The sequence below is a fragment of the Ovis aries genome, chromosome X (assembly GCF_016772045.2).
Source record: "Ovis aries strain OAR_USU_Benz2616 breed Rambouillet chromosome X, ARS-UI_Ramb_v3.0, whole genome shotgun sequence".
NCBI classification, from domain to species: domain Eukaryota; kingdom Metazoa; phylum Chordata; class Mammalia; order Artiodactyla; family Bovidae; genus Ovis; species Ovis aries.
The window spans coordinates 115,179,207-115,191,610 of NC_056080.1; the positions used below are offsets into that span (position 1 = coordinate 115,179,207).

The 12,404-nt window shown below is 42.1% G+C and overlaps 1 protein-coding gene and 1 pseudogene across 1 annotated transcript in view; both read left to right on the plus strand.

The window, feature by feature from the left end:
• The first annotated feature begins 46 nt into the window (after window positions 1–46).
• Window positions 47–3,454, plus strand: LOC101105806 (RCC1-like G exchanging factor-like protein; annotated as a pseudogene).
• A 357-nt stretch (window positions 3,455–3,811) lies between these two features.
• The window catches only part of LOC101106061 (A-kinase anchor protein 17B), a 45,775-nt gene continuing 37,182 nt past the window's right edge, over window positions 3,812–12,404 (plus strand). Inside the window, exon 1 of the mRNA XM_060408287.1 lies at window positions 3,812–4,058. The gene's annotated coding sequence lies outside the window, so the exon portion shown is untranslated. The remainder of the gene's footprint in view (window positions 4,059–12,404) is intronic.

Genomic DNA, 12,404 nt, shown 5'->3' on the forward strand with positions numbered 1-12,404 from the left:
ATCCAGTCCTAAAGCCATTTGGTGAGATGGAGCAAGGTAGACATCCATGGTGGAGAGTGTTGTGGGGTGCAGACTGGGGTTTTGGAGATCCAACATGGTAAGGACGTGTCCCTGCAGAGGGTGGATCTGAGTCTAAACAAGTGGATGCAGGTATTGTCATGGAGGGACAGCCTGATGTGAAGAGTCAGAACCTGAGAGGGATGAAGAGGAAATCTATGTAGGGGAGCAGCTGGTAATGGAGAATGAGAGGCCCCAAGCAAGGGAAGCAGACAAAGTGTCAGGAGAGTGACAATGGAAATGGGAGATGGGTTACTGTGCTGGTTACCTATTTCTGCCTAACAATTCACTCCCAAACTCAGTGACTTAGAACAACAAACATTTATTTTTTTTTCAAACATTTATTTTTTAATTTTAATTTTTTAAGTTATTTAGTTTTGGCTGTGTGGGATATGGGGATCTTTGTTCCCCTCAGTTCAGTTCAGTTCAGTTCAGTCGCTCAGCCGTGTCCGACTCTTTGCGACCCCATGAATCACAGCACTACCAGGGTTCAAACCTGTGCCCCCTGCAGTGGAAGCATGAAGTCTTAACTACTGGATTGTCAGGGAACTCCAAACCAACATTTATCATATCAGTTTTGTGTGTCAGGAATCTGGGCACAGCCTAGCTGGGTGCTTCTGACTCAGAGGCTCACAAAGCTCCCATTTGAAGTTTCAACTGAGGGAGAATCTGATTCCAGGTACATTCATGTTATTGTTACCAGGATTTAGTTCCTCATGGGCTGTTGACTGAGAGCCTCAGTTCCTCCATGCTTGTTGGTTAGAAGCCTCCCTCAGCTCCTTGCCATATGGACCTCTTTATAGGGCAGTTAGGTTCCCTGAGAGGAAGAGAAAGAGAGAGAAAGAAGGAGAGAGAAAATTAGAGAGAAGTCAGAGTCTTCTTGTAACCTAATCTTAGAAGTGACATCTCATAATTTTTGCCATATTCTATCATTGGAAATGATTAACTAGATTGAGCTCACATTCAAGGGGAAGTGATTACACAAGTTAATTAATACCACTGGGCAGGGATTCTTGAGGGCCATCTTAGAGGAAAAATATCCATTCTATCCAAAGTGATCTATAGATTCAATGCAATCCCTATTAACACTCCAATGGCACTTTTTTTTTTTTAACAAAAATAGTAAAACAATCCTAAAATTCATATGGAACCACAAGGGATCTTGAATAGCCAAAACAATCTTGAGAAAGAAGGAAAAAGCTGGAGGCATCATATGTCTTGATTTCAAAACACATTACAAAGTGACAATAATTAAAACAGTATGGTACTGGCATAAAAATAGTATGGTGTGGTATACTGGCATACACCAGGGGAACATAATTGAGAGTCCAACAATATATCAACATACTTATAGTCAACAAGAGTACACAATGAGGAAAGGATGGTCTCTTTGACAAATGGTGTTAAGACACAGGGAATATAGCTAATATTTTGTACTAAGGGAAAAAATAAAAAGAAAAAATTCTCATAAAAATCAAAAAATAAGACAAAGCAGTAAAAAATAAAAATTTAAACATTGAAAACAACAAAATAAAAACCCAAATGGCGTTGGGAAAACTAGACATGCAAAAAGAATGAAATTGGACCCTTGTTTTTTACAGCATACACAAAATCAACTAAAAATGGATTAAAGATTTAAGTGTAAGACCATAAACAGCAATTAAGAAAAAAAGACATAGGGGAAAAATTTCATAACATGGGTCTTGGCAGTCATTTCATGGATATGACATCGAAAGCATAAGGAACAAAAGCAAAAATAGACAAATGAGACTACATCAAACTAAGAAGCTTCACTGCAGCAAAGAGTCAAAAGACAACCTATGGAATGGAAGAAAATATTTGCAAACCATATATCTGGTAAGGGGTTAATATACAAAATATATGAGAAACTCCTACAACTCAACAGCAAAAAAAAAAAAAAATCAAACAATCAAATTATAAAACAGACAAAGGACTTAAATAGACATTTCTCCAAGGAATATATACAGGCTGTTAAGGTGTGAAACAGAGGGTGGCGCTGGCGGCGCTGGCGGCGCTGGCGGCGTGGGCTCGGCTGGGGTGCCGGCTGAAAAGGCTGGGGCTGGCACGCAGACAATGGACAGTGGCCGGGCGCTCGTGGAGCCGATGCGAGGCGGCGGAAGCTGAGGCGGATACGCCCGTGTTCCAGTACGTGAGCGAGCGCGTGACTCTGACCGAATCTTCGTGCGGGGTTTCAGCTTCTCCCGGGCGCTGGGCGTGCCCACCTCCGTGCTGCCCAGCTATGGACCCCAGCCCCGTGCCGCAGGATCCAGGCCGTGCCCTACCGCCTGGAGCTGGGCCAAAAGATTTCATCTGCTGCCTGTGGTTATGGATTCGCTGTCCTCTAAAACCAAGGATATTATGAAAGTTTGGGGGTATGAGGCTCAACAAAGATGCTCAGCTCAGATTTCACAGGAGCCTGAAAGATAAAATGAGGGGATAAGAGTATGGCTTGGAGCCCTCGCCTGTGCCACTGCCGCTGGGCAGACCTCAGGAGATGCGGGTGCTGCAGGTCTCCTGTGGTAGAGCCCACTTGCTTGTCTTGACAGATGGGGAAAGCGTCTTCAGCATGGGGAATAATTCTTACGGGCAGTATGGAAGAAAGGTGGTCAAAAACGAAATTTATAGTGAAAGTCACAAAGTCCATAGGATGCAGGACTTCGATGGACAGATGGTCCATCGCCTGTGGTCAGGACCATTGTCTGTTCCTGACCAATAAAGGAGAAGTGTATTCTTGTGGCCGGGTCACAGGTGTGCAAACAGGTCTGGGTCACTATGATATCACCAGCATGCCTACCAACCTGGGCGGAGATCTCGCCGGAGTGAACGTCATCCAGGTGGATACCTATGGGAACTGCTGTCTGGTTGTGTTGGCCAGTGGGGGCCTCTTCAGGTAGGGGAACTCTGAGTACCTGCACCTTGCCTCTGTCACCGACTCCAGACAGGTGAACGTCCTCCTGGTGTTTGCCCTTCTCAGGAGTGGCATGGGTGAAGCAGGCTGTGTTGCCGGGGGGAGGGGGGGGGGGGGGGGCAGGCTGCACTGTATTAAACAGAGAAGGACACGTTTTTGTCTGGGGCTATGGAATTCTTGGGAAGGGAGCAAACCTCTTGGAAACCTCTCTTTCAGAAATGATTCCACCCACTCTGTTTGGCCTGATGGAGTTCAACCCAGAAGTCCAGGTTTCCCGCATTTGCTGCGGATTTGGCCATTTTGCTGCTCTGACCAACAGAGGAGAGCTGTTTGTGTGAGGCAAGAACATCCAAGGGTGCCTGGGTGGAAGACCAGTACTTCCCGTGGAGGTTGACTATTCCTGGGGAGCCCGTGGACGTGGCGTGTGGTGTGGATCACATGGTGACTCTGGTCAAGTCCCTCATCTGAACCTCCTCCTTGATCCTTTGGAGCCTGGCCCTGGCCTCAGGACCACTTGGCCTGCTCAGCAAGGGCGGCCACAGGGCTCTGAATAGGGCCTGAGAGTGTCAGGGTCCTCCATCCACAGGGCCGCGCTCCGTGCAGCCTGGAGCTGGGCGACGAGAAGTGCTGGAGTTGGTCCCTGCCCCCCCAGCCCAGGGTGAGGCACATTGTACAGATGCTGCCATTATCCGCCAAACCCAAGGCTGAGTGGCCCTGGCAGGTCGAGGATGATTGGCTTATCTTGGCTCCTTCCAGGGGACACACGTCTTCTGGTGTCACGTCTGGTCTTCAGAGATCTTATTCACTCAGCCATCTCTGGGCACTGCTGACACACAGTGGACAGCTCTGCATGGGGGTACTTCCTGGAAATGCCAGTGGGCGCCAGCCTGGGACCCTGTGGACCCATAGCAGTCACCTGCCTTGTAGCCCTTCTTACTGCCTGGCTCAGAAGACTTGAGAGGCCCCCTCGGGAAGAAGAGTGAGGCCAGATTTTTATGGGCCAAGGGCTTTGAACACAACCTGTGAAAGCTTGGCTGGAGTGCTCGCCTTGGAGAAGGAAAATTTAGAAATGGTAAGAAACATATGCGTTAGTAACGTAACGTGTCCTTTTCTTTAACAGCATCTTTTATTTTTTTTATTTTTATTTTTACTTTATTTTACTTTTACAATACTGTATTGGTTTTGCCATACATTGACATGAATCCACCACGGGTGTACATGCGTTCCCAAACATGAACCCCCCTCCCACCTCCCTCCCCATAACATCTCTCTGGGTCATCACCGTGCACCAGCCCCAAGCATGCTGTATCCTGCGTCGGACATAGACTGGTGATTCGATTCTTACATGATAGTATACATGTTACAATGCCATTCTCCCAAATCATCCCACCCTCTCCCTCTCCCTCTGAGTCCAAAAGTCCGTTATACACATCTGTGTCTTTTTTGCTATCTTGCATACAGGGTCATCATTGCCATCTTTCTAAATTCCATATATATGTGTTAGTATACTGTATTGGTGTTTTTCTTTCTGGCTTACTTCACTCTGTATAATCATCTCCAGTTTCATCCATCTCATCAGAACTGATTCAAATGTATTCTTTTTAATGGCTGAGTAATACTCCATTGTGTATATGTACCACAGCTTTCTTATCCATTCATCTGCTGATGGACATCTAGGTTGTTTCCATGTCCTGGCTATTATAAACAGTGCTGCAATGAACATTGGGGTACATGTGTCTCTTTCAGTTCTGGTTTCCTCGGTGTGTATGCCCAGAAGTGGGATTGCTGGGTCATAAGGTAGTTCTATTTGCAATTTTTAAGGAATCTCCACACTGTTCTCCATAGTGGCTATACTAGTTTGCATTCCCACCAACAGTGTAGGAGGGTTCCCTTTTCTCCACACCCTCTCCAGCATTTATTGCTTGTAGATTTTTGGATCGCAGCCATTCTGACTGGTGTGAAGTGGTACCTCATTGTGGTTTTGACGTGCATTTCTCTAATAATAAGTGATGTTGAGCATCTTCTCATGTGTTTTTTAGCCATCCGTATGTCTTCTTTAGAGAAATATCTATTTAGTTCTTTGGCCCATTTTTTGATTGGGTCGTTTATTTTTCTGGAATTGAGTTGCATAAGTTGCTTGTATATTTTTGAGATTAGTTGTTTGTCAGTTGTTTCATTTGCTATTATTTTCTCCCATTCAGAAGGCTGTCTTTTCACCTTGCTTATATTTTCCTTTGTTGTGCAGAAGCTTTTAATTTTAATTAGATCCCATTTGTTTATTTTTGCTTTTATTTCCAGAATTCTAACAGCATCTTTTAAAAGTCTGTTTTGGAATAAAGTCTGTTTTCTGCCTTTTCATTTTTTTAAGGAATATATACAAATATATGAGAAACTGTCAGCATAACTAATCATGTATTGTGCTGTGCTGTGCTTAGTCACTCTGTCGTGTCCAGCTCTTTGTGACCCCATGAACTATAGCCTGCCAGGCTCCTCTGTCCATTGGGATTCTCCAGGCAAGAATACTGGAGTGGGTTGCCATGCCCTCCTCTAGGGGATCTTTCCCACCCAGGAATCGAACTGGTGTCTCCTGCATTGCTGTAACTCTCCTGCAGAGCTACCTGGGAAGCCCAACTAATCATGATGGAAGTGCAAATCAAAATTACCTCACGTCTGTTAGGATGGCTATTATCAAAAAGACAACAGATAAGAAGTGTTGGCCAGAGTGTAGAGAAATTGGAATCCTTGTGTTCTTTTGATGGGAATGTACAATATGGAGTTCCCTCAAAAAAAAAAAAAAGTAATAGAAGGGCCATATGATCCTGCAGTGCCCTTTCTGGCTTTGTATCCAAAAGAATTGAAATTGAGATCTCAGAGAGGTGTCTATTTTCCCATGTTCACTGCAGCATTATTTATAATAGCCAAGATATAGAACAAATGGTAAAGACACTGCCTGCAATGCAGGAGACCTGGGTTCAATCCCTGAGTTGGGAAGATCCCTTGGAGAAGGAACTGGCAACCCACTCCAGTATTCTTGCCTAGGAAATCCCATGGACAGAGGAACCTGGCCCGCTAAAGTCCATGGGGTCACAAGGAGTCGGACATGACTGAATGATTAACTCTTTCACTTTCAAGGTGTAGAAACGGCATAAGTATTGATTGATAGAGGAAGGGATAAAGAAAATGTTGCACACATATGCATATACACACATATACAGTGGAATATTATTCAGCCTTAAAATATAATGAAATCTGCCATATGCAACAGCATGGATAAATCCTGAGAACATTATGGTAAGTGAAATAAGCCAGTCACAGAAGGACAAATACTGCATATTTCTACTTAGATGAGTATCTAAAGTAGTCAGCTTCGTGGAAAAAGAGGGTAAAATGGTGGTAGTCAGGAGTTTGGGGGAGTGGTGAATGTGGAGGGGCTTTTAAAGAATATATAGTTTTCATTATGTAAGATAAGTGGGCTTCCCAGGAGCCTCAGTGGGTAAAGAATCCTGCAATGCAGGAGATGTGGGAGACACAGGTTCGAAGCCTGGGTTGGGAAGATCCCCTGGAGGGGGGCCTGGCAACCTACTCCAATATTCTTGCCTGGAAAATCTATGGACAGAGAAGCCTGGGGCTACATTCCATGGGCTTACAAAGAGTCAGATGCAACGGAAGCGACTGAGCACACATGGCACATACACTCACGTGAGATAGCTACTGCCAGTTCAGTTCAGCAACTCAGTTGTGTCTGACTGTTCAAGACCCCATGGACTGCAGCACGTCAGGCTTCCTTGTCCATCACCAACTCCCAGAGCTTGCTCAAACTCATGACCATCAAGTCGGTGATGCCATCCAACCGCCTCATCCTCTGTCATCCCCTTTTCCTCCTGCCTTCACTCTTTCCCAGCATCAGGGTCTTTTCTAATGAGTCAGCTCTTCCCATCAGGTGGCCAGAGTATTGGAGCTGCAGCTTCAGTATCAGTCCTCCCAATCAATATTCAGGACTGATTTCCTTTAGGATTGACTCGTTTGACCTCCTTGCAGTCCAGGGGACTCTCAAGAGTCTTTTCCAACACCACAGTTCAAAAGCAGCAATTATTCAGCATTCAGCTTTATAGCCTAACTCTCACATTCATACATGACTACTGGAAAAACCATGGCTTTGACAAGATGGACGTTTGTTGGCAAAGTAATGTCTCTGCTTCTTTAATATGCTGTCTAGGTTTGTTATAACCTTTCTTCCAAGGAGCAAGCATCTTTTAATTTCATGGCTGCAGTCACCATCTGCAGTGATTTTGGAGCCCCCCAAAATAAAGTTTCTCACTGTTTCCATTCTTTTTCCATCTGTTTGCCATGAAGTGATGAGGTTGGATGCGATGATCTTAGTTCTTTGAATGCTGAGTTTTAAGCAAGGTTTTTCACTCTCCTCTTTTACTTTCCTCAAGAGGCTCTTTAGTTGCTCTTTGCTTTCTGCCATAATGGTGGTGTCATCTGCATATCTGAGGTTATTGGCATTTCTCCCGGCAATCTTGATTCCAGCTTGTACTTCATCCAGTCTGGCATGTCACATGATGTACTCTGCATATAAGTTAAATAAGCAGGGTGACAACATACAGTCTTGACATACTCCTCTCCCAATTTGGAACCAGTCCATTGTTTCATGTCCGGTTCTAACTGTTGCTTCTTGACCTGCATACGGATTTCTCAGGAAGCAGGTAAGGTAGTCTGGTATTCTCATCTCTTTAAGAATGTGCCACTGTTTGTTTTGATCCACACGTTCAAAGGCTTTGCCATAGTCAATAAAGGAAAACTAGATGTTTTTCTGAAACTCTCTTGCTTTATGATCCAACGGATGTTGGCAATATGATCTCTGGTTCCTCTTCCTTTTGTAAATCCATCTTGAACATCTGGAAATTCTCAGTTCACATTCTTTTGAAGCCTCACTTGGAGAATTTTGAGCATTACTTTGTGAGCATGTGAAATGAATGTAATTGTGTGGTGGTGTGAACATTCTTTGGCATTGCCTTTCTTTGGGATTGGAATGGAAACTGACCTTTTCCAGTCCTGTGGCCACTGCTGAGTTTTCCAAATTTGCTGGTTTATTGAGTGCAGCACTTTCACAGCATCATCTGTTAGGATTTGAAATAGCTCAACTGGAATTCCATCACCTCCACTAGCTGTTTGTAGTGATGCTTCCTAAGGCCCACTTGACTTCACATTCCAGGATATCTGGCTCTAGATGAATGATCATATAATCATGGCTATCTGAGATTAAGATCTTTTTTGTACAGTTCTCCTGTGTATTCTTGCCACTTCTTCTTAATGTCTTCTGCTTCTGTTAGGTCCATACCGTTTCTGTCCTTAATTGTGCTCATCTTTGTATGAAATATTCCTTTGGTATCTCTAATTTTCTTGAAGAGATCCCTAGTCATTCCCATTCTATTGTTTTCCTCTTTTTCTTTGCATTGATCACTGAGAAAGGTTTTCTTATCTCTCCTTGCTATTCTTTGGAACTCTGCATTCAGATGGGTATATTCTTCCTTTTCTCCTTTGCCTTTCACTTCTCTTCTTTTCTCAGCTATTTGTAAGGTCTCCTTAGACAACTATTTTGCCTTTTTGCGTTTCTTCTTCTTGTGGATGGTCTTGATCACTGCCTCCTATACAATGTCATGAACCTCTGTCCATAGTTCTTTAGCCACTCTGTCTATCAGATCTATTACCATGAATCCATTTGTTACTTCCACTAAATAATTGTAAGGGATTTGATTTAGGTCATACCTGAATGGTATGACCATTAGACCAATAGTCTACTGTATTGTAACCTTAAAAATATGCTGAGAGGACAGAGCTCATGTTAAGTGTTGTTACCACAGTAAAAAAGAAAAAAAAAAAGGTGAAATAAAAAAGAATAGTACAGTGTTTAGGGGGCTGCCCAGGTGGCGCTAGTGGTAAAGAACCTGTCTGACAATTCAGGAAACATGAGAGACTCAGGTTCCATCCCTGGGTCGGGAAGATCCCCTGGAGGAGGGCAGGTAACCCACTCCAATATTATTTCCCGGAGAATCCCCATGGGCAGAGGTCTGGTGGGCTACAATCTGTAGGGTTGCAAAAAGTCAGACACCACTGAAGTGACTTAGCATAGCATGGTGCTTAGGAGGTCATCTAGATCTTTGTTTGAATCAGGCAGGCTTAATTTTAATTAGCTATTGTACCTTGAGCTAATTACCCTTTCTATGCCTCAGTTTCCTCTCTAAAATGGGGATAATCATGCTTGTCTCACAAGGTATACCGAGAAGTAAATGAAATTTTGGTTGTCAAGCAATATGACAGCGCTTGGCACATGATAAGCAGCCAATAAATGGTAGTTATTATTAAAAATGAAAAAGAAACCTTCCAGTTCAATTGCATAAGGGTGATTGATAAAATGAGAAAATGTGTTCAGAATAATAGAAAGTTTCCTCATTATCATAAATTGTTACAAATATGGGAAGGGAGAAAGTTAGAATGAATTTTATGGTGTTAGTTGGAATATAGCAGAGTGAACTCATGGCCAGATAGATAGAGATATAGATATAAAATCTGTGAGTATTGTGTTTGTGTAAGCATGTGAATAAAAGTGTGTAAAAGAAGCTTCTAGAGAGTCAGGGAGTAGCAATACAACAATAGCATTATCTATACCTACTTAGTGCCCAGATTTGGTTTCCAAATACTGTTTTCCACAAAAGAGAACCAAGGCATCTCAGAACAATGGCTGGTTTCAGGACTGGATAAATGAAAGTATGAGATGAACCTGGACTATCTTGTACCAGAAAATAAGGAAGTGCACAAAGAATGATGAGGACACATTGAAGGGACACAAAAGCCATCTTGAAGGGGTCCCCAGTGGTCAGATCAAGGATAATGTGGGCATCAAAGTAAGCAATGATCGTAATGGATTATAACCCACTGAATAAAATAGGAAGACATAACTCTATAAATTAACAGATGAGTAAATTGAAAGTTTGATGAGAAATGTAAGATTTGCACAGTCTCAAAGGACTTCTCCACAAAAAATTAATTACAGAGAATAATTGCACAGTGAAGCCTGGCACATATCACTTTAGTCTAGTGATCAGAACGAACGTCACCAGTAACAGGACACACTGAAATCACGCTCCACCTGACAGAATGAAGTATACAGTGTCACTTCTGTCATAGGCCTGACAAAGACGTGTAACCTGAATCTAATCATGAGCAAACATCAGGCAAACCCAAATTGGGGGACATTCTTCGAAACAACCGGCTCGGAGTTTTAAAAAATTCCCAAGTCTTATATGTAAAACAGATAGCTAGTGGGAAGTTGCTGTATAACACAGCTCAACCTGGTGCTCTGCGACGACCTAGAAGGGTGGGATCAGGGGAGTGGAAGCGAGGATCAAGAGGGAGGGAGTATATGTATACTTATGGCTGGTTGATGTTGTTGTATGGCAGAAACCAACACAATATTGTAAAGCAGTTATCCTCCAATTAAAAATAAAATTTAAAAAAGTGCCGAGGTCTTAAAAGTCAATGAAAGATCAAGGAACTCTTTCACAATGAAGGAGATGGAGGAGACATGACAACTAAAAGCACCATATGGGTCTGTACTGGATCCTTTTGCCATAATAGACCCATTGGGGACAACTGATGAGACTTGAATGGGACCTGAGGATTCGATGTTAGTAATCTATTAATGTGAATTTCCTGATGATGGTGGTGGTATCATAGCTAGATAGGAAAATATGCTTGTTGGTTAAAAAATATATACACGATATTATTCAGGGATGATGGGGCATAGGCTGGTGACTTACTCTCAAATGGTTCAGGAGGAAAAATCCAGGACATTCTATACTATATTTCTAACTTTTCTGTAAGTTTGTGATTGCTTCCAAATAATAATATTAAATAATGAAAAGACTGTCATGGTCATGAAAGGGGAAAACAGTCTTAGGAACTTTTGGAGGCCAGGTGGAAGTGACAAATGCAATGTCTGATCCTGAGTTATATCCTGGAACTGTCCCCCCCAACTCCTGCCAGTTCTTTTTGATACAGAAATACTATTTGTACAAAAGGAGAACTATGAATATTTTCTGTAGGCTAGATAATACTATTTTATCAATATTAATTTTCTGATTTTAATAGTTGCACTGTACTTATGTAAGAGAAATATTTGTTTTGTTGGAGAGATACATGTTCAAATATTTAGGGTTAAAGGAACATCATGGCTAAAATTTACTCCCAAGTGGTTTAGAAAAAAGAGAAATATGCGTATATATTGAAAGAAAATTATAAATTAATTGACTATTAACAATAGAGGAAGCTGGATGAAAGGAACATGGATGTTCCTGCAACTTTTTTGGTAAGTCTGAAATTATTTTATAGTAAAAAGTTACCCCAAAAGCACATACACTTTTTTTTTTACTATTTTAAATCAAAAGCATTAATATATTCACTGTAAGATACCAGTTGAAACTTCTGAAATCTGCAGCTCCCCCACCCCTAAAATAGCACATACACTTTATTCTGGCAATTCTTTTGCTAAAAGTATTCCACATGTATATAAAGATATGTGGGTGTTCACTGCAGAATTATTTGAAATGCTTGAAGACCAGGGTCAAACTGTCCATTGATAGAGGGTTTTCCACATTACAAAGCACTATGTAACTGTTAGAAATCAGGAGGAAATCACCTTACATACATTAGAACTAGTATTAAAAAAACAGGAAATAACAACTATTGGTGAACATGTAGAGAAACTGGAATCCTAGTACAGTGTTGTTGAGAATGTACAGTGGCTCAGCTGCTGGGGAAAATAATATGGAGTTTCCTCAAGAAAATTAAAAATAGAATTATCATGTGATCCAGTAACCCCACTGCCAGATATGTATCCAAAAGAAGTGAAAGTGAGTTCTCAAAGAGATGTTTGTACATCCACGTTAATAGCAGCACTATTCACAATAACCAGGAGATGGAAGCAACCCAAATGCCCACTGACACGTAAATGGATAAGCAAAATGTGGCGGCATATACATACAGTGGAATATTATTCAGCCTTAAAAAAGAAGGAAATCCTGTCACATACTACACAATGGATGCAGCTTGAGGGCATTTTGCTAAGGGAAATTAGCCAGTCACAAAAAGTACTGTATGATCCCACTTCTATGAGCTATCTAAATTATACAAACAGAAAGTAGAATGGCTGTTACCAGGGGCTGGAGGAAGGAGAAAGAAGAGTTGTTGAATGGATATGAAAGTTCAGATTTGCAAGATGAAAAAGCTCTTGAGATCTGTTTCACAATGTTGATCTACTTAACACTATTGAACTATACAGTTAAAAATGGTTGAGATGATACATTTTATGTTGTGTCTTTTGTGTGTGCTGTGTGCTCAGTTGCTTCAGTTGTGT